Source organism: Sus scrofa, chromosome 5 (assembly GCF_000003025.6).
Source record: "Sus scrofa isolate TJ Tabasco breed Duroc chromosome 5, Sscrofa11.1, whole genome shotgun sequence".
Lineage (NCBI taxonomy): Eukaryota > Metazoa > Chordata > Mammalia > Artiodactyla > Suidae > Sus > Sus scrofa.
Genome location: NC_010447.5, coordinates 77253465 through 77277087, shown reverse-complemented (window position 1 = coordinate 77277087; position 23623 = coordinate 77253465). Strand labels below are relative to the sequence as shown.

At 40.2% G+C, this 23623-nt stretch overlaps 1 long non-coding RNA gene across 4 annotated transcripts in view; it reads right to left on the bottom strand.

Annotated features, from left to right (window-relative positions):
- The window catches only part of LOC106510390, a 262228-nt gene that overhangs the window by 152374 nt on the left and 86231 nt on the right, over nucleotides 1-23623 (bottom strand). For all 4 annotated transcript variants that reach the window (XR_002344176.1, XR_002344175.1, XR_002344174.1 and 1 more), the window contains one exon: nucleotides 2565-2700. This is a non-coding gene — a long non-coding RNA (uncharacterized LOC106510390). The remainder of the gene's footprint in view (nucleotides 1-2564; nucleotides 2701-23623) is intronic.

The window sequence follows — 23623 nt, the reverse complement described above, 5'->3', positions numbered from 1 at the left end:
AAAGGGCCCTTGTGTCCAAGTGCCTATGAACGTGCTCTTCCTGGCACACGTTCCACTCTTCACATGACAGACTCCCCATAGCCTCTAAGACTCAGTGCCCAGCATTCTAGTCCAAGAATTCTTCCTGACTCCTCACTCACATAATACACGACTTTCTTTTCTGTTTTCTTGTCCAGCTCCTTCTGTTTAGAACAGAGCTTCTTGAAAGGAGGGACTGGGTACCTTGCCACATCCTGCATTGCAAAGGACTAACTAGGTGTTAAATCCACTCGTTCGGCACACACTTACTGAGCCCTAGGCTGGGTATTAGATGCATACTTGCGCTCTTTCATTGCACAATCCCCTATGGTTTTGCCATCCTTGGTGCCATAAGGAGTCACAAGCAGGATTTGACTACAGAAAATCTACCTCTTCAAGACTCTCACCCCAATGTCAATAGCTGCCCACTGGAAGACACAAACATGCATGTATCAACATCATCTAAATGTATTCTCACAACAACAAATGAGAAACCAAAAGTTCTGGGGATTTAATGCCTTGGCCAGCTTTTGATTGGCACGCTCAGGGGAGGCCATGTTCCATAGCGTTATAAGCTGGCTGGGGAAGTGAGACCAACCGGGGATCCAATCCCAGCCTTTCTAGGTAGAAGCTGTATGGTCTCACAAAAATTGCTTCCCCTCTTTGAGCCTCAGTTTCCCCTCCTGGAAAAGCATGGGAAATAATACTTAACCACCCACCTCACAGGATTGTGTGAAATCCAAATTAAAAACTGAATTATGGAAGTTCCCATCGTGGTTCAGTGGGTTAAGAACCCGACTAGCATCCATGAGGATGCAGGTTCAATCCCTGGCCCTATTCAGTGGATTAAGGATCCGGCGTTGCTGCAAGCTGCAGCATGGGTTGCAGATGCAGCTCGGATCCTGAGTTGCTATGGCTGTAGCATAAGCCGGCAGCTGCACCTTCGATTCACCTCCTAGCTTGGGAACTTCCATATGCCCCAGGTGCGACCCTAAACAGAAAAAAAAAAAAATCAATGTACGGCTTCAGTCTCTGAACCTAGTAAAATCCAAGGAACTCCAAATCATCTCAAAGCCCACATTCTTAATCATTCTGTGCTTTTTCCTGAGGAAGGGCTGGTGCTGATAGAAGAAAATATCTGAAGTTGCACAGAGAAGCTGAGGCCCAAATTGAGAATGCCTTTGTTTCCAGCAAGCAAGGACACCAAGAAAATTGCCTGTGTACCAACTCCATTATAGATGTTACCTAGAGAATTCTGATCTTGTCAGCCATCAAATAATAAGAGCTTGTGAAATGTGAAAGTCCTTCGAAAAATACAAACAGGCAGTATTGTTATCATCATTAATAGTCTAAGTTGGGACCCAGTGAAACTGTGACTCCAGTGAACCTGTGCTTGTCTACCATTTCTTTCCTTCTTCTACCATCATTTCTTTGAGGAGGACATATGACCAAGACTTTTTTTTTTTTTTTTTTTTAAAGGTCTGCACCTGTTGCCTGTGGAAGTTACCAGGCAAGGGGTCAAAGTGGAGCTGCTGGCCTATGCCACAACCATAGCGAGGAAGGATTCGAGCCGCATGTGCAACATAATGCCTCAGCAGGCAACAACCCAGGAACCTTAATCCACTGAGCAAGGCCAGGGATCAGACCCACATTCTCCTGGATACTAGTTGCTTCCTTAACCCGTTGAGCCACAATGGGAACTCCAAGGACCGTGACTTTTTATTCTCTTGAACACCCACTATATCCAGGGTGTTGTTAGTTCTATCAGGTAGAGACTTTTGGTCCCACTTTGTAAGTGTAAGGCAACCCACTTCTAGGTGTAAATAAAATGGTTCTCACAGTTTATTGTAATCTTGAAGCTGTAGACAATCATATAATCATAAGCAATTATTAAGTTCATTCTATATGCTAGGTGCTGGGATTTTAAAGACAGATCAATTCATTTAATATAAGGCCCCAGTTGGAAATCTGAGATTTAATGGGTTCAACTCCTCGCCTCAGGTCATATGCTGTGAGTGACAGAGCAAGAAATCAAACCTATCAGAAACCAAGTTCTCTTCACGCATTCTGTTCAAAGCTCCTACCACACATGAGGCCCTGGACTATAAGGAAACAATATGAGAAGCACCCCTGTCCCATCCTCAAAGGGGCGAACCCCGTAGCTCCATCTTATATCCCATCTTGGACAAGAGAGGGATAAATAAGTGGATGAGTTCAGTGAAGTAGGCACCGAACAAAACTCTGGTGGAAAGGAGGGTAAATCATTGCCTGAGATGAACTCTAAACAAAGTAGAAGAGGAAAGTGTAGCTGGGGAATCAGAAAAGGCCCCTGGAGAAGATGCCATCAGAGGGCTGGATAACCTCATCTCAGCATCAATACACTATTCTCGTTAGAATCTCCACTCTATTTATAATTTTGACCTAAGTCCCAACACCTGTTCTGACTCCATCTCACAATCCAAGGAAAAGGATCTGGCTTGCCTTCTTCTCATTTTTGCAAAGTTGTTCCTGTCTGAGCATTTATTTTCTCATAATCTGCCTCTTACCCTTGACGTAGTGTGATGGCCACAGGAGCACTGGTCCACGTGTTTGGAGTTCACTGAATCTGAGCCACAGAAATATTCCAAATGAGGTTGGGATGGACAGCAAGCACCTCTGGCTTTAGCAGGATGTGTCTTCCTTCTGAGGAAAATGGGACTTCAAATCAGAATGTGTCTTTTGGGTTGGAACATCATAGTTTGTGATGCTCCACTATAAAAAGCATGTTTTATACCAAGACCAAGGTTTTGCCCAAAGTTTAAGCCTTTCATTGGGTATGTTTGAAAGCATCCTTGGAAAAAACGCCAACGTTCAGTCATAGTCTTGGGATTATATTTACTTTTTAGTTGGGTTTAACAAAATTTCACCCTTTTGTTAGTTCTCGTGTTGGTGGACTATTCAACTAAGTTAAAAACAACCTGAAAATGTTTAGTATGAGTATGAAAACACTTGTGCATAAACCTATATATCTCATCCAAGATGTAAACAATTGTATCCCCTTATACGATTAGGTATTTCTGGCTTTGAGAGGCTTTGAGTTGTACAGCTTTGAAAACAAACACTTGAAACTCTGCATGAGCAGATCATTGCTTGAGGTCTGCATATATTTGCAGGCTACAGTGACACAGCTTTTATGCAGTTCTGTTCTCATTTTCACAGGACCCTGGAGCTGTAGCATGTGCCCGAAGCACAACGATATGGTCAAAACTGTGCCCTGCTCCTCTGTCCTCAATCTCTCTGCATCCCCGGCCACCAATCCATCCACTTCAAGGCAGCCAGAGCTATGTCTCAATGATGCTGATCTGGTCAAGCCCTTACTCTATCAGAACCTCCCTTTCACTTACCGGATCAAGTTCAAGCTCCCTCGGGAGGATGAAGTTCTGCCACAGTGTTTCAACCTGAGCTTATCCACCTTCCCCAGCTGCTCTCACACACCTCAAGGTTTCCAGGCTGCTGGGACATCTCACCTCAGCAAGCCCTTCCTCACCTCTGTGCCCTTTGCCCGGGCTACCTCTCTGCCTACAGGTTCCATCCTCTCTGCAGTTCTCCTGGCAACATTTGTATTTGCCCTTTAAGACCAAATTCAAACATCCATGTCTCTGTGATGGCTCTCTGTCACCTCTCTTGCCATACACCTTCTCTCTGGGATCCCACCATCCTCTGGGCCTGTCCATCGTATGACATTTCACAGACTACGCTATCACTACATGTCCTGCCCCCACCCCTTACACCGAGAACCCCAGAGGGCTTGATTACTTCTTCCCCAGTCTTTTCTCCATCCTCAAAGTAGATGCCCAATAAACATCTGTTGAATAAATAAATGACCACAATAGGTGGATTTTTATCTTTGCCTTCTTCTACCCTTCCCCCATCACCAGCTGCACTTTCTCAGGCTTCCCTTCTCTTCTTCTCCCAGCCCCCACTCCCCAGACAACTCCGTCCCTCCAGCCCAAGCCACCCAGGTTTGACCCAACCATCAGCATCAACACTTGCTCTCGGGAAATGTTTTGAAAAATTCACAAGGCTGACCATGTGTCAACCTTCACTTTTTTTTTTCTTTTTAATAATTTGCCAGGTGACAAAATCTTGAGCCAAAATAATAAATCTCTAATTGTGGAATTTAATCCTGATCAGAGGCTCTTGCACACAGTCTCTGCCCCCACACTGTGGTGTTTTGTGTAGGCGTTGCCTTTTCCTGATTTTTAGAGGCAAAGGAATCTCTGCAAACTCTCAACTGTGTGATCTGGGGCCCTAGGAAGTCAGTCTGCCTCGAACAAAATGGTCCAGCCATTCTCCTAGAACTACCACATAATTATAAATCTTTCAGTATTTGAAAGATTGAAATACTTGAAGGCTCCACATTCAAAAGATAAGGAAGTCTTTGTGAAAAGATTTAAACTCAGCAGCTCTGATTTAAATACTAATTAATTATTTTATCTTTCTTATTGGGTGAACTATTTAATATGTAGGTATTTCCTAATAGGGGAAGGGAGACTAGGATCATTAAAATCTTAATAAGAGCTGAGCAGAGAAAAACCCTTCTCTAATTGTCTTTCAGCAAATAACAAATTAAAGGGCAAACGGTAAGAAAGATGAGCTCAGAAGAGTAACAAACAGAGTTGAATAAACATCCAGCTGGGTTTCCAAGGAATTCTGAAAGCTCCCTGAGTGTGTTGCGAGTCACATTTTTAAGAAGATAAAGGCTGGATGGTGAGGTTTACCATGCCTGCACATCAAAAGAGTGCATGATCTATACGGAGGTGACCCACACTCCCCAATTTCTGTACATTGGAATACCTGTGTTAAAAACAGATAAAAACAGGGGCTGCCTGCCACACCAGCCCCACGCCAGAACGGCCCCTTGGACCAAGGCCATACTGCCGAAGCGGAGAAGTCAATTAGAAATCTGCTGGCATGCAAACTATTACATTTCAAATGGATAAGTGATGAGGTCCTGCTGTACAGCACAGGAACTCTATCCAGTCTCTTGGGATAGACCATGATGGAAGACAGTATAAGAAAGGGAATGTGTATATATATATGACTGGGGCCCTTTGCTGTACTGCAAGAATTGGCACAACACTGAAAGTCAACTATACTTTAATAAAAAGAGGAAGGAAAGAAGGAAGGAAGGAAGGGAGGAAGGGAGGAAGGCAGGAAGGAAGGCAGGCAGGCAGGCAATCATCTGGCCATTGGGCAGTGAAAGCCTTCCATCTACTGAGTCAAAGTCTCTGCATTTTACCTTCCTTTTCCGAATTCACTACATGGTGACTCAACCCTGCTCAGACAGTAAAAGCAATATTCTAGATGTTCTTGTCTTCCAGACATGTAACAATATGATGCAATATTGAGGACCAGAAACCAAATGAGATCATGGGCGAGGAGAAGCATTTAAAACCCAAAATACCTCATAAATATCAGGTGGCAGTATTACTGCAATGGGGAGACACAGCGCCACTTGGCTAGTAGAGATGATGGTTAAATTGTCAAACACTAGGCCCCCATATGGATGGGCAAATCAATACAAGCCACCTCTCCCCTGCCCAATTTAACTAGGCTGTAATCCAAGAAAACAATGCTATATTTGAATATCAGAAAAAATCTATTTAAGACGTTCCATTATACTATACTGTAATTAGTAATGTATAGAATAGAATAGAATAGAATAGAATAGAATAGAATAGAATAGAATAGAATAGAATAGAATAGAATTGGCTTGGAATCAAGAAAAATGCTTCTGAGTTCCATGTCAGGCTCCCAAGAGCTTGTTTACCCACCGCTTTTAGTGAAGATTCACTTCCTAATTCCCCACTCCCTGCATCCCACACTGCCCCCAGTGGAACTAAGGTCTAGCAACAGAGATACATCTCCTGGGATCATTTAAGCATGGAAAAGGGACAAAGAGTTACTCAGTCCAACCCTCTGATGAGGTACAGTAAAAAATAAAAGAACTCAAGCATGTGGAACCTGTAGCATAATAATTAGCATATACTAAGCCCTCAATAAAAGTTACTATTCGTAGTACTAATAGTAATATCTTGGAGCTGTTTAGTGGCAGGGCTGCGACTAGAACCCAGTCTCTACTCTTGATTTTTCCCATAAGACTGGGACCTCCCACTGTGAAAAGACTAAAGAGGGAGGCTTTGAAAAATTATTTTAAAAGAGCTAATAATTTCCAAGCTATTTATTTTATTGCAAATTCCACAATTTATATGCTCAGATAGTCTGGTTTAACAATATAAACAGATAAAGTTTGATTTATTTCAGATCCCCAAATTATTTTTCCCTCTTCCTTTCACAAAGAGTCCAGGCATAAAAAGCGAATGTGGTAAAGAAAACCCCTGAATGATTACTTTCATTAAAATTATGTTTGCTTGAAAATTACACAATAAACCTTCATATCTCAGGACAGCAGCTGTTCAATTTGACAATAACCAGCATCTACAGATCTATTTTAACAAATATACTCCCACGAGGTAATCCAGGTTTTACGAAATGCTATGGTTCCTGGAAAAAAAGCTGGGAGCCATGTCCTCCTGAGCCTTATCCCAAAACAAAACAAATGAAACAAGAAAATTGCTCTTCCTTTTCCCCCAACACAACAGTAAAATATCTTCCTCCTAAAGTATTTCAGGGGATACCCAGGATAGTTCATTTTATTGTACTCTCTGTACAAATAAATTGAATTATTTGACTCTACCTGGCCACCAAAAATAGGTGTGGTCCTAGAACCTCTCAGCCTAAAGAACATGATTATGACTTGAAAGAAATCAAGCACTGGGCAATGATAACAATGATAAAATTCAGGTAACAATGATAAGAGTGATCATGATAATAAGCGGGATCGGAGTTCCCTCTGTGGCTCAGCAGTTAATGAACCCAACTAGGATCCATGGGGATGCGGGTTGGATCCCTGGCCTTGCTCAGTGGGTTAAGAATCCAGTGTTGCCCTGAGCCATGGTATAGGTCGCAGACATGGCTCAGACCCTGAGTTGCTGTGGTTGTGGTGTAGGCCGGCAGCTGTAGCTCAGATTCGACCCCTAGCCTGGGAACTTCCATATGCCACAGACACAGCCCTAAAAAAGTAAGTAAATAAATAAATAATAAATAAATAAACGAAAATAGTCAGGATCACATGGAGAGATTTTTGCGAAAAAAAAAAAAGAGTTCCATGATCAAATTAAATTTCAAAAACTCTTATTCGAACAAATTAAACCAATAAAATTAACCAAATTTCATTATTGCAGTATCCTCTAAGGCTTCAGTTTCCCCAGTGTGAATTGTTTCTCCCAGAAAGCGGAATGATATGTAGCAATTTGCAAGCATTTCTTTGCAGAGAATCAATTGGAGCTGGTATTTCATAGAACCCATTTTGGAACATTCTGATTTAGATTATAGGCAGATGCTTAAAAACACCCTCTAATATTAACGTATTGTATGAATATGTTCTTATATTAAATCCTTAGTACATATCAGTTATAAAATCTTAAAATAGATAGCTAACCATTATCTAAAGGAATTGAATTTATATTGGTGGTGATAAGAAAATTCACCACTTCTTACCAGGAAGATTACAGCTTGTTTCTCCCTGCCTACATTTAGTTTTTATTGCAGCTTTAAATTTGTTTTTTTGTTTTGTTTTGCTTTTCAGGGCCACACTCATGGCATATGGAGGTTTCCAGGCTAGGGGTCAAATTGGAGCTACAGATGCCGGCCTATGCTACAGCCACAGCAATGTGGGATCAGAGCTGAGTCTGCGACCTACGCCACAACTCAGGGCAATGCCGGATCCTTAACCCACCGAGCAAGGCCAGGGATTAAACCCGCCACCTCAGGGTTCCTAGTCAGATTCATTTCTGCTGCGCCACAGTGGAAACTCCCTATTGCAGCTTTAAATTTTACATGGAGAAAAAGAACACTTTTTCCCTTTTCCAGGTCACTAATATTCACTGCAATCAGAGTTGCCCTTGTTGAGGCAATGTAAGCATCAGTATTAAATTATGAACATATTTTTAAATTACTTGATTTTGATAAGAGTTGCATACCTAATATAAAAAATTTGGCAAAGCCAGAAATGATTTTTTTAAAAAAATAAATTACCAAAAATTTGAAAATGTAGGGATAAACTTTGATATATTTCCTTTCACAACTTTGTCTCTAATTTTTTCACATGCTGACATTTTTCTCTTGGTATTTAAAAGAATTATTCAAAAGCATTATTACCCAAGGTTACACATGGTGGATTGAAATCATGTGTTCATCCTCTCTCACCTCCCATTAAAAAGGGGAAAATTACCAAAAAAAATTGAAGAGTAAGGAAATTCGGCTTTTTCAAGATAGAAATTGCACGAAGGCATAAGAAGTGCCTTAGTAGAACAGAAAAAGCTGAAACAAGGGAATTTTGTCAAACTCAGAGAAAGTTCATTATAGAATCCTCCCCAAAGGGATTCACAGAAAGTAGAGGTGAGACGTGGAGCTGAGCACAGGAGAACCGTATTAGGAGGAAATACCCAGGGCCCACTGGGCACAGCCAAGGGACTATCCTTTCCCACCATATAGACACAGTGATTACTCTCTGGAGAAAATAATCCAGAGAACATCCTGGACATGGGATTGCCCCACCTGGCAAGTTAGGAGAGAAGCCAGAGGTGACACAAGTTACTAAAATGGGAATTTGAAAAATCTGAAAATAAAAAGATGAGATTCACACCCCTACCCCCACCCCAGAACAATAGCAGCTAAGCTGGTACAAGTAAGGCAACCAACTGGAAAGTCCTTCCATGGAGAAATAAAAACTAAACACGACCTAGATGCTTAAAAGGCCACAGGTACTAATATCTGTGGACCAATTAACAGAAAAAGGAACACTCAGCCCTATCATCCTGCAATGATGCCATATGCTTAGTTTCCAACCAACTTTGTCATGCCTCACTCTTAAATGTGAACGGAGAAATCTCCAGACATGTTTTCCCCCATGAAAAACAAATAGGTATTAAAAACGAGAGCTTAATGGAACCCAACACATTTGAGGAAAGAGGATAAATCACAAAATAAAACTGTATACATAAGACACATAAGATACATACATAAGAGAAGATATACATACATGTATACATACATAAGATATATGTATATCCTATACATGTATACATAAGATTATACTTCAGAGAAGATACAAAAACCATGAAATAATAAACAGAATATGGGGCTGGGAGGTAGAGGAGAGGAGAAAGGAAAACTCAGAACAAGAAAAACATCATCAGAAATTTTAAATTGCAACTAGAGATTCTCATACTAAGTGAAGTGAATCAGAAAGAGAAAGACAAATACCATATGATATCACGTACATGTGGAATCTAAAATATGGCACATATAAACCTATCTACAAAAGAGAAAGAGACTCACAGGCATGGAGAAAAGACTTGTGGTTACCAAGGGGATGGGGAGGGAGAAGGATGGATGGGGAGTTTGGGATTAGTAGATGCAAACTGTTACATTCAGAGTGGATAAGCAACGAGGTCCTGCTGTATAGCCCAGGGAACTATATCCAGTCTTTTGGGATAGACCATGATGGAAGGTAATAGAAGAAAAGGAATGTGTATATATACATATATATACATATGTATACACATACACACACACAGACACACACACACATCCATATATGACTGGGTCGCTTTGCTATACAGCAGAAATTGGCACAACATTAAATCAACTATAATTTTTAAAAATTGAAAATAAAAAATTTTAAATACTATAAACAAACAAAAAAAATCAATAGGAAGCTTGGAATATAATGAAGAAATTCCCCAGAGAGTAGAATAAAAAGACAAAAAAAAAAGGACAATTGAAAGAAAAACGAATGAAGAAAAATAAGCAAAGTCCGACATCTACCTAAAAGGAACGCTGGGAAGAAAATGAAAGGAAACAGGACAAGGCATGTGTGATATAAGAATAATTATATTTTTAGGTACATATAGTTTTTAAAACAGACTAGTTTTTAGAGCAGATTTAGCTTATAGCAAAACTGAGCACAAAGTAGGGAGTTTCCACATACCACCGCCACCCCCCGACACACACATCACAGTGGGACATGTGTTACACAATCAATGAACTGAAATTAACACATCATTATCACTCAGAATCCAGAGTTTACATTAGGGTTCACTCTTGGTATTGTATGTTCAATGGATTATGACAAAATAATAACCTGTATCCTCCGATATAGTTACCATACGGAGTATTATTCTATCTTCAAAAATCCTCTTTGTTTCACTAGTCATTCTTCCATCCTCCCTAGCTGATGGCAACCACTGACAGTTTTCTTATCACTCATAGTTTTCTTATCACTTCTTTCACTCAGTAATATGCATCTAAATTTCCTCCATGCTTTTCATTACCTGATAGTTCACTTCTTTTCAGTGCTGAATATTCCATTGTCTGGATATACCATAGTTTCCTTATCCATTCACCTACTTAAAGACATTTGTGGTTGTTTCCAAGTTTTGGCAATTATGTACAAAGGTACTATAAGCATTTGTGTGCAGGTTTTTGTATAAATATATGTTTTCAGCTCCTTGGGATACATACCAAGGAGTGTGAGCACTGGATCATGTGGTAAGAGTATGCTTACTTTTCTAAACAACTGCCAAACTATCTTCCAAAGTAGAGGTACCATTTTGCTTTCCCATCAGCAGCGAATGAGAGTTTCAGTTGCTCTACATCCTTGCCAGCATTTACTGTTGTCAGTGTTTTGGATTTAAGCTATTCTAACAGATGTCTATTGGTGTCTCATTGTTTTAATTTGCAGTTCTCTAAAGGAATGCGTTGAACATCTTTTATGCTTATCTGCCACCTATATACCTTCTTTGGTCAAGTTTTCTTTCATTTTTAAATCAGGTTGCTTGTTTTCTTTTTCTTTTTTTTAATTTATTTTTTATTGTTATTTCCCCCTACGCACTTTTTTTTCCCCTGAAAAACAAAAATCAAGTAGGAGCCATAACTCTTCCAGAGTTCAAGCAATATTACAAAGCCACAGTCATCAAGAATGTGTGGTAGTGGTATCAAAACAGACATACAGACCAATGGAAAAGAATAGAAAATGCAGAAATAAACCCTGATACCTATGGTCAATTAATTTTTGACAAAGGAGGCAAGAACATAAAATGGGGAAAAGACAGTTTATTCAGCAAGAATTGCTGGGAAACCTGGACAGCTGCATGCAAATCAATGAAACTAGAACACACCCTCACACCATGCACAAAAATAAACACAAAATGACTTAAAGGCTGCTTGTTTTCTTATTGTGCAGTTTTAAGAGTTCTTTGTATATTTTGGACAGCTGTCCTTTATCAGATATGTGTTTTGCAAATATTTTCTCCAAGTCTGTGGCTTGGGCTTCTCATTCTCTTAACAGTCTCTCCCAGAGCAGAAGTTTTTAATTTTTTTTTTTTTTTCTTTTTTGGCTGCCCCATGACATATGGAGTTCCTGGGCCAGAGATCAGACCTAGCAATACTGGATCCTTTAACACACAGTGCTGGGCCAGGGATCAAACCTATGTCCTTGGATACAGAGACACTGCCAATCCCATTGGTCCACAAGGAACTCCCAAAAGTTTTTAATTTTTAATGGAGTCCAGTTTATCATTTCTTTCATGGATTGTGCCTTTGGTATTATACCTGAAAAGCCATCATCTCCAACTATTTTTGCTCCATTGTATTGCCTTTGCTCCTTTGTCAAAAATCAGTTGACTATATTTATATGGGACTATTTCAGGGTTGTCTGTTTTGTACCATTGTTCTGATTGTTTATTCTTTTGTCAATGCCACACAGTTTGATTTCATTTTATAATAGTTTTATAATAAGTCTCGAAGTCAGGTACTGCCAGTCCTACAGCTTTGTGCTTCTCCAATATTCTCCACATAAATTTTAGAATCGGTTTGTTGATAAGCACAAAATAACTAGCCCGGAGTGTGACGGAGGTGTTGAATCTATAGATCAAGAGAGAAGAACTAACATCTGGACAATATTTTCTTCCTACCTATGATTGTGAACTATCTTTCCACTTATTTATTTCTTTGATTTTCTTTCATCAGAGTTTTGTAGTTTTCCTCATATATATCTTCTATATATTTTGTTAAGTTTATACATAAGTATTTCATTCTTTTGGGTGCTAATGTAAATGGTATTGTCTTTTCAATCTCAAGTTCCACTTGTTCATTGCTGGTATACAGGGAAGACATTGACTTTTGCGTACTAAACCTTTATCCTGTAACTTTTGTGCATTAACTTTGTGTTCTTTGTAACTTGCAATTCACTTATCCCAGGAGTGGTGTTGTTGATTCTTTCAGAAATTCCACTTAAATGATCATGTCATCTGAAAACAAAGCCAGTTCAATTTCTTCACTCCCTATCAGTGTACCTTTTATTCCTTTTCCTTTTCTTTGTTTCCTTGTCTTGTTGCATTAGCTAGGACTTCCAGTACAGTGTTAAAAAGCAGTGGTGAGAGGAAACATCCTTGCCTTGTTCCTGATTTAATGGAAAACTTCTAGTGGCTTACTACTAAGTATGCTATTAGTTATAAATTTTTGTAGCTGTTCTTTATCAAGTTGGGGAGATTCCTCTCTATTCAAAGTTTGCTGAGTTTTTATGATGACTGGGTGTTGGATTTTATCAAATGTTTTTTATGCATCTATTGATATGGTCATGAGATTTTTCTTCTTTAGCCAGGTGATGTGAGGGATTACACTAATTGGTTTTCCAAATGTTGAACCAGCCTTTCTTACTTGAGATAAATCCCACTTGGTCTTATTGTATAATTCCCTTTACATATTGTTGAATTTTATTTGCTAATATTTTTTGAGAATTTTAGTATGTACATTCATGAAGGATATTGGTCTGTAGTTTTCTTCTGGTGTCTTTGTCTGGGTTTGTTGCTAGAGCAATGCTGTCCTTATAAGATAAGCTAGAAAGTATCCCTCTGCTTCTATCTTCTGGAAGAGATGGTGGAGAATTTATATAATTTCCTCCTTAAATGTTTGATAGGGTTCACCAGTGAATCCATTTGGGCTGGAGGCACTCTACTTTGGAAAGCTAATGATTATTGATTCAATTTCTTTAGTAGATATACTTCTATTCATGTTGGTTTTTTTCTTGTGGGTCTTTTGACAGATTGAGTCTTTCAAGGAATTAGTCTATTTTGTCTAGGCTATCAAATTGGTAGGTATCAAGTTGTTCATAATATTCTTTTATTATTCTTTTAGGGTCCATGGGATCTGAATGTAGCCATGTCCCTTCTTTTATTTCTGATATGAGCAATTTGCATCTATTTTCCCCCTCAGTTTGCTTGTCAATTGTATTGATCATTTTAAAGAATTAGTTTTTCATTTCATGGACTTTCTTTTAATGTCTTACTTTTAATTCCATTGATTTCTGCTCTAAATTTCATTATTTATTTTCTTCTGCTTACTTTGAATTTAATTTGCTTTTTTTTTTTTTAGTTTTCTAGAAACTTAGATTATTGATTTTAGAACAGTCTTACTTTGTAATATATGTCTTCAATACTATGAACTTCCCCCCAGTCACTGCTTTCACTGCATCCCACAAATTTTGACAAACTGTATTTTCACTTATATTTATTTATCTTGAAATGTCTCCTTTGACCTACATGTTATTTGGAAGCATATTGTTTAATCTCCAAGTATTTGGGGATTTTCCAGATATCTTCCCACTGTTGGGTTCCAGTGTATTGTGATTCGAGAGCAGACACTGTATATCTTCTATTCTTTTAAATTTGTTAAAGTGTGCATTATGGCCCAGAAGTGGTCTCTCTTGGTGAATGTTCCATATGAGCTGGAGAAGAATGTGTAGTTTGCTGTTGTTGAATGGAATAGTCTATAAATGTATTCTATCCAGCTGATTAATGGTGCTGTTGAGTTCAGCAATATCCTTACTGATTTTCTGCCTGCTGGGTCTGTCCATTTCTAACAGAGGAGTGTTAAAGTCTCCAACTATGATAATGGATTCATCTATTTCTCCTTACGGTTCTATCATTTGTGCCCACATATTTTGACTCTTTAGTTAGCCACATATACACTGAGGATTGTTACATCTTCTTGGAGAATTTATCCTTTTATAGGTATAGTATCTGAAATTAACATGACAATTGTCCTAAAGCCCAACCCACAAGGGCTGCAATGTCCCTTATTATTCTTGGAGAAAAACTGTTTTCAGACATTGCTTTCTGTACCAATACCATTTGCTGGTTCATTTGCTGGTCTGCTGATCAACTGCTTTTGCTGGAAAGCTCAGTTCTTCCTGCTCCCTCTAGGCACATACAAGGACTTTGTTATTGAACCCAACATCAAAACCAAACCTCTGGTATTGCAAATTCAGATGACTCCTCCACTCAAGACCTCCTGTCTTTTCAACAAAGGGGCTGACCCTTTCTTTCAGAGCTCCCCCAGTTTTCTAAGCCACAGAGCAGCTCTTAATTTTTTTTATTTTTTTAATTATAGTTGATTACAGTGTTGCATCAATTTCTGCTGTACAGTAAAGTGATCCAGTCATATATATTATATGTGTGTGTGTGTATACATTCTATTTCTCATATGATCTTCCATCACGGTCCATCACAAGTGATTGGATATATACCTCCCTGTGCTATACAGCAGGACCTCATTGCTCATCCATTCTAAATGTAATAGTTTGCATCTACTAAGCCCAAACTCCCAGTACATCCCACCCCCTCTCCCTCCCTCTTGGCAAAGGGGCTTTCAGAGCTCCCCCAATGTCCTAAGCCACAGAGCAGCTCTCAATTTTGAATCCATCCCGGTTTTAAGTGCTTATAAACATACTAGACCAAAATAGAAAAAGGGTGGCAAATAGGTTTCTTCTCATTTCCAAAGCCAATTAATTAGTAGATCCCACCGGAGCACCATGTTGAAAGACTCCATCTAGGCTCTGAGACTCTGTCTAGGCTCACTGGGAAAGAGGGTGATGCTTAGCTAGCAATGTCTAGGACAGTGTCTCCTGTCCAGGACAGGAGAGAAGCAGCACACCTAACAGGAACATGCCGTCCCTCAAGGGATTGCTCAAGCTCTCCAACAACTGCCTCGTGATCGCTCAGGTTCATAAGGAACATGTTAGCAAAGTGAAATAAAAGGAGCCTGGGTACTCTGTGTCACCAACTTCTTTTCAACTTTCACTTTTAATCCCCAGGTAATTAATACAAATGTAATTCAAATACCCTCCTCCTCCCAGGATGACTCAAAAGGCTCTTCTACAGATGAAGGTCATTGCCACACTCCAAGAAGACACAGGCCTGACTGCACTTGACTGCAGGAATGACAACAGCCCCCTGAGTCAGCTGCAGAGCATGCTGCAAGTGAAGGAGGGTAATCAGCCCGGCACTTTAGGACGTGGTTATGACACTAAGCAGAGTGAGCTCCACAGCCCTGCCCCCTTGTATAATCAGTCTCACCAAGTTCAGCAGGAGGAAACAGAACTGGTATGAAAGGCTGACCAACCTGGCTTCTCCTCCAGGCCCTTTCACTTACTGAACGACTCATGACGTGCTCACAGGCGAGAAGAGGTGATTTTGTGAAGCTGTGGATGCTCCCCAAATTAATCTATCAATTCCAAATCAAAATCCCAACAGAGCTTTGACAAACTGACTCTAAAATAAATACAGAGCAGCAAAAGACCAATAACTGACAAAATTTTTTGAAGGAAGTCAAGATATAGGGTTGGTGTTGAGTTCCCTCAAGGCTCTGGGGGTTAAGGATCTGGTGTTGTCACTGCTATGGCTCAGGTCACTGCCATGGAGCATGTCCAGTCCCTGACCTGGGAACTTCTATTTGCAGTGGTTACAAGAAGGACATTAAGTAAACACCAAGGAAATCTATATAAACAATGAACTTCGGCTCATCAAAAAAATATATTAATAAAAAGAGAGAAAAAATGCTATAACTAGTGGGAGGAGGGGAAATAAATTTGGAATTTATAATAAATTCCAAATGGATAGAAGATCTATTGAAGAAAGTAAAACTTCAAAAATTTTAGAAGAAAACATAAGGGACTATCTTTATGATCTTGGGGAAAGGACCTCTTGTGTCTTTAAGACACAAAACCACAAACCACACAGTAAAAGATTCATAATATGATTACACTAAAATAGAAAAGTTCTAAATATAAACAGACACTATAAACGTAAAAAGGCAAACCCCAGACTGAAAGAAGACATTTACAAACCATAAAAATGACAACTGATTTCTATCTAAATAAATAAAATACTCTTATAAACCAAGGGGGGAAAATGATTTAGAAGAAAACTGAATTGAAAAAAGGACAAAGGGTATGAATAAGCAAATTTAAAAGGCAAAAAAATATATGAACTATCCATCAGGGAAATGCAAGTTAAAACCCGACCTCCTCCAGATTAGAAAAAGTTTAAAAATCTGACAGTTCTTGGAGTTCCTGCTAGGGCACAGCGGAATCACTGCTGTCTCTGGAACCTAGGACACAGGTGCTATTTATGGCCCAGAACAGTAGGTTAGGGATCCAGCATTGCAAAAAAATATATATGCTAAAATAAAACTCTGATAGTTCCAAGTGACGACAGAGATGTGGAGACATGACTCTTAGAGTCTATTGAGAAGGAACTTAAATTTGTGTAACCTCTATGGAAAGTGTAGCAAACACACAGAAGTTACACTTCTAAATATAAACTCCTGAAAGAAGTGATTTTCCAACTATGGGTCTCAACCTGTGTGAAGTCAAGTTGGTAGATTTCAAGCAACAGTTTTGGGGTTTGTTCATTTGTTTTTAGGGCCAAACCTGCAGCATATGGAGGTCCCCAGGCTAGGGGTCAAATCAGAGCTGTAGCTGCCAGCCTGCCTACGCCACAGCCACAGAAATGCGGGATCTGAGCCACATCTGTGACCTACACCACAGCTCATGGCGATGCCGGATCCTTAACCCACCAAGCGAGGCCAGGGATCAAACCTTCCTACATCCTCACGGACACTAGTCAGAGTCATTCCAACTCAGCCAGGGATCAAACCTTCCTACATCCTCATGGACACTAGTCAGAGTCATTCCCACTCAGCCACGATGGGAACTCCTCAACCAACAATTCTGTTATAAAATAAGGCAAAATAAAAAGAACAGACAATGTCACAGTGCACTGCAAATAGTAAAAGTAAGTATAATTTTGTGAAACTTTTTTTCAAGTTATATTCAGGTGGGCATGTGTTCACACATGTATGTATGGGTTTTCTGGGCACAATATACAGAATTTGCTTCTTATTGGCAATCATGGTCAAAAATGTCTGAAAGACATGGCTTAGAATAGCAGTCCTCAAATTATGGTCTGGAAACTTCTGAGGGTCCTAAGACACAGTGGATCCACATGATCAAAACAATTTTTATAATAATACTAAGTTACTATTTGCACTTTTGGCTCTCATTTTCTCACAAGTGTGCAGTGGAGTTTTCCAGAGGATATATGATGTGTAACATCACAACCAAGGAAATGCAGAAGCAGATAGGAGAATTCGGCTCCTTCTATTAAAGAGATTTACAAAAATCTAAAGCAATTCCAGGAGTTCCCACCATGGCGCAGTGGGTGAAGAATCCGACTGCAGCAGCTGTGGCTTGGATTCAGTCCCTGGCCTGGGAACTTCCACATGGTGGGTGCCACTATAAATAAATAAATAAATAAATAATAAAGCAATACCACTTCTCTCACTAACTTTTAAAATTTAGAGGTTTGGGAGTTCCCGTTGTGGCTCACTAGAAACGAATCTGACTAGCATCCATGAGGACACAGGTTCGATCCCTGGCCTCATTTAGTGGATTAAAGGATCCAGTGTTGCCGTGAGCTATGGTGTAAGTCGCAGATGTGGCTCAGATCTGGCATTGCTATGGCTGTGACGTAGATCGGTGGCTATAGTTCCAATTTGACCCCTAGTCTGGGAATCTCCATATGCCACGGGTGCAGCCCTAAAAAAGACAGAAATAAAATAACAAATATAAAATAAAATAAAATTAGAGGTTTGGAGAGAGTGAGAAGGACTGGGAGTTTGGGGTTAGTAGATGAAAACTCTGACATTTAGAATGGATAGACAATGACAATGGATAAACATGGGGAACTATACCTAATCTCTTGTGATAGACCATGATGGAAAATAATATAAGAAAGAGAATATATTACTGGGTCCATTTGCCATACAGCAGAAATTGGCACAACAGTGAAAATCAACTATATTTTAATTTTAAAAATAGCAAAAATTTAGATGTTTGGATTTAATACATGCACACTATTATATATAAAATAGATAAACAACAAGGACCTACTGTATAGTACTGGGAACTATACTCACTGTCCTGTAATAACTTACACTGGAAAAGAATCTGAAAAAGAATCCATGTGTGTGTGTTTAACTGAATCACTTTGCTGTATACTTGGAACTAACACAACACTGTAAACTTTTTATTTAATTGAAATGACTATATTTCAATTAAATAAAAAATATCGTTAAAGTTGATCAGTTTCCATTTCTAATATAAGCACTAATAGACATAATTCACACAAAGAAAGATCTTTGGGTTCCTCAACAACTTTTAGAAGTATAAAAGGGTCCCCAAATCAAAAAGTTTAAGAAATGCAAGCTCAGAAACTGTCTCCCACATGTTCCCAAAAGAACACTGATGAGAATATTCACTGGCACATGGTAACAGCAAAGGAAGGGGGAGGAAGGAAGGAAAGGAAGAAGGAAAAAAGGACAGAAGGAAAGAAAGAGAGAAAAACAGAAATAAACTAAATATCCATCAACAGGAAAATGGATAAATTAATTAATTTTGTCATAGTCATTGAAGACTATACAAACTTGAAAATGAACTAGAGCTACATCTAACTCACAAATGCAGTACTGAGAGAAAAAGCAAGTTTCAGGAGGATACATGCAAGTATGATGCCATCTATATAAAGTTTTAAAAACATGTTTTCCATGCATATATACAAATAAGAACAAACAATAAAAGCATTAAGGCCTGCAGGGGAAAACAAACACCTTATTCAAGACGGTAATTCACTGGAGCCAAGGTGATATGAGGGTAGTAGGTTGGAAGTGGAATGGGATTAGGAGGAGATTCAACAAGGGTTTTCAGCCCCATCTGTGAAGTTTTGTTTCTTAAGCTAATAGTATGTACATGGATATCATACTCTCTATATTGTGTTTCTTAACTTTTTCAAAAAGGAATTGAATTTGGGTGCTATACAACGGCACCCCCACTCCACTTTACTTATAACTTTATTTAGCTTTAAATTATCCACCTATGAAAACCAAAGACCTATAGGAGCAATGGCAAAAGGAAAAGGGAACTAGCATCTGTGTATCTACCTGTGTGTACCATCTCTTCAGTGGGTATTACTTTTTTTCTTATTTAATCTTTACAACAGAATCATGATGTACTGGTGAATGTTCAAGACATTTTCCATTGACAGATGAATGGATTAAGAAGCTGTGATACATATATACAATGGAATACTATTCAGCCATAAAAAAGAATTAAAGAATGCCATTCACAGCAACATGAATGCAACTAAAGAGTCTCATACTAAGTGAAGTAAGTCAGAAAGACAAATACCATGTGACATCACATAGATGGAATCTAAAATATGGCACAAATGAACCTATCTACAAAATAGAAAAGAACTCACACACATACATGACAGTCTTGTGGTTGCCAAGAGGGAAGGGGGAGGAAATGGGATGGACTGAGAGTTTGGGATTGGAAGATGCAAACCATTCCATTTAGAATGGATAAACAATGAGGTCCTACTGTATAGGACAGGGAACTATGTCTAGTCTCTTGGGATAGAACATGATGGAAGATAATATGAGAAAAAGAATGCATATATATATTTATGACTGGGTTACTATGCTGTACGGCAGAAACTGGCACAGCAACTATACTTTTAAAAATCAAAAAAAAAAAAAAGAAAAGAAATTCAGCTAGCTTATCAGTACCTAAGATTAAGATATCAAGTGTCACCAGATATTGGTTGTTTTTTGAAAAGTGAGTAAAATTATTCAAATCTACAAAAAAAATCAGTTGTGTAGGATTTGCTGATATAAGAGTGATATAAGAGTGATACAAGACATCACTCTTTATGAAAACTTAAAGTCCCAAACTCTCCTCACTTACTGTATTCCTAATGGGGAGATTTCTCTGCTACGGAAACCCTCGCAGAGAAGATAGACAAATAAGTAAGATGGGGTTTTTCCCACTGGATCAGCAGGACACAGAAATGTCTCTAGAAATCTTTCTTCATATAATTTTCCCATAAAAATGTTAAATAACCCAAAGAGAAACTTCACTTTTCAGAAGTCCACATGTGAATCAGTTCCTGACCTATAATATTGATTTACCTGTGTCCATAGGATCAGCTGTTAGTATTGCTGCTCCAGGGAGGGATAGAGCCAGGGCCAGGGGTGGGGGAGGGTGCCTGTCAGCTGTTGCTTGTGGCACTGCCCCTGTGCCTACCCAGAACTTATGGAAGAAATGTAGTCCTAGAATACTAGTCACCTGAACGTTGATGAAGACAAGTACATAGCTCCTTAGCTTTGTCAAAGATGCCCAAGAGATGCCCCTTCATCTTCCTTTTGACTCCACAGAATGTTAATTTCAAGTCTTCTGGAAAGCGGGTATCTTGGAAAGGATAGATGGATTTTTTCCCTCTTTTTCTAGGCACCATCCAACCAACCTTTATTTTTTCCCCACCAGAGGGGTCCTCAAGACCAAGTCTGTCTTTGACTCCCTCTACTCAGCCAACCCAGATGAGCTGAACTTGTCGTTTAGTGAATCTGTTCGGTCCAAATCCTTGACTGTGGCCAACCATCCTTCACCTCCTCTTCTATTCTAGCTGATTTGATTTCTTTCTTTTTCCCTTCATCAAGCTCCCAAAGCAAAGCCCATTTCCTGTATTATCATTTGCACCCACTTTATGATTTATAGAGTGGAATTCCCACTCATTCTCCTTAACCTGCCCCCTGCCACCTGTTTCAATGTGGAGAAGTGGCAGATGATAATAGGATGTCCATCTTGGCATCAGACGGACCTGGGCTCTGACTCCAGCTGGGCCACTGTACGGACTGGATAAGTTATTTTATCTCTCTGAGGTTTGGCCTCTTTGTATGTACAACAGATGCCTCAATAACTACTTTGGGAAGAAAAAATGAATGCAAAATGCCTGATACGTAATCGATGCTAAATAGAACTTACTATTATTGTTCCTTTAAGGATTACCATTTTAATCTGCCAAGGATGCTTTTCTCTGGACTGCCCCCTCACCACATTCCCGATCATCACCCTCTGCCTTCTCTGTCAGGGGCAACAGGGCAGCAGTTCACCACCCAAATTGCTGTTTCTCTTGGCCAAGGCCATTTGGTTCCCGAAGGGAGCTTTTTTCCTTCCCACACATTTGCCCCCGGGTCACATTATTTGTTAAACAGCAATTATAATTAAATGAGCCTGGGAGACTTTCACATAATCAAGGTAACAACTTTTCAGACCAAAGTGAAAATGTACACGACTGGCAGTGAGGTCTTCAGATGATAGATCTGTCCTTTCGAGGGCCAGGCCCAGTCCCAGGTATTCCCATAGCAACAGACTTTCTCCTCTCATGGTTTTGTTTTGTCTTTTTAGGGCCACACCCAGGGCATATGGAAGTTCCCAGGCTAGGGGTCAAATCAGAGCTGTAGCTGCCTGTTTATGCCACAGCCACAGCAATTCAGGATCTGAGCCACATCTGCAACCTACACTGCGGCTTGAAGCAATGCTGGATCCTTAACCCACTGAGCGAGGCCAGAGATCGAACCTGCATCCTCATGGACACTATGTCAGATTTTTAACCCACTGAGCCAAAACGGGAACTCCTCCTCTCACATTTTAACCACAGCTCCAGACCATCCCTCTGTAGGGAGAACGTGGAAAACTCCTGTCTGTCCCAGGACTTGCAAAGTTGAGGAAGCTCATCCTTACTAACCCGCTGCCCTGGCCCAGGTCTCCAGAGAACTCAGTCCCCACCCCCACTGCCCCTCCCCTGGGGGTTGGGGTAGGGGATCGAACAGCTGTGGGCTTGGGTGAGTGCTCCTCAGATCCATGCCCCCTCCTTCAACCGAACAGAGAGGAAAACTCCTGGGGCTCTAGGCCAGAGGAATTTAAAAGCCTTCTCTCTGTTGGGCAAGCCATTGCCCTGAGCTAGAAGGACCTGCCCCATCTGCTTCCCTCAGCCTCCCTGAGAAGTCACTGTCCCTCAAAAATCTGAGCCCCTCTGATTCAGCCCACTGGCCACCCCAGCCTCCTCTCCCTCCTCCCCCACCTTCCCAGTCTCATGTGCTCTTCCTTCGGCATAAAAAAACCCAGCCTCACCCTTCCCTTTTAACCTCCAGCCCTGAAGGGCACTAAGGAATTCCCTTGACCCCAGCCACTTTTGAGGAGAGGGCAAAAGTGACCACCAATTCTCAGGCTTCATCATTAAAACTCAATGAGCAGAGCCTCGAGCAGTTCTGTTGTCAACTCTCAGGTAGACTCTACTAGATATTCCTGCCCTTTGCTGGAAAACCTGTCCCACCCATTTTGGCCTGAAAGAGGCAGCTCTAACCTCCCACGTGACCCTCACTACACAGGGCCACAAGTGATTGGATCATGGATAAACTGTGGATCAAAGAGGAGCCACCTCTTGGTGGCCAGTGGCTGGCAAGTCATGTGATCGGGCTCAAAGAGATACGCTGGACCAATCAGATTTCTCTTCTAAACTGTGTGTCAAGAGACACACAAGCCTGCTGCTATCGGTGGTGGCTGGGAGGGCGCTGGGGCCACATGCAAGATGAGTAGGCAGAGGGATCTACAAAGACAGAGGAGGAGGGGGCAAAGTACAGACAGAGCAGAGCTGGGAAAGCCACATGGAAACTGAGAGCCAAGGTGAGTTATCCCACTGGAGGCTCCCAACTCCAAACTTGACTCAGTCCTTCATCTTTATGAGATTCTCCCATAAACTTTCCCTCAAGATCCCCTGACTGGAGCTAACTGGAACAAGGTTTTGTTTCTTTGCAACCAAAAGAATCTCGATGGAAACAGAGTTTCCCCAAGTAGATGCCTATGTCTAAAAACTTCTTCCAGACATGCTGCATTGTAGTTTGAGTCTCCTGTTAGTTTGCCTGTGATAATAAACATGGCTATCACTTACTGAACTTTCTTTGGTGTCAGGCAGGGTGTTAAGAGCCTTACACATATCATTTTGTTTCCTCTTGGAAATGTACAGCCTTGGATGTGCTATTATTATCCCTGTTTTTCATGTAAGAACACTGAGACTTAGGTTAAGTAAAATTGCCCAAGGCCATTCCCTTTCCAAGTGACAGACCCAGCATCAATGTCTAGTTGGTATGATTCCAAGTCTGTATTCCCAGGATGTTGTCCATCCATCCCCAGGATGTTGTCTCCACGTAATGGACGAGGCAGGAAGAACCCACATCACTACTACCTGCAGATGTGTGGTTA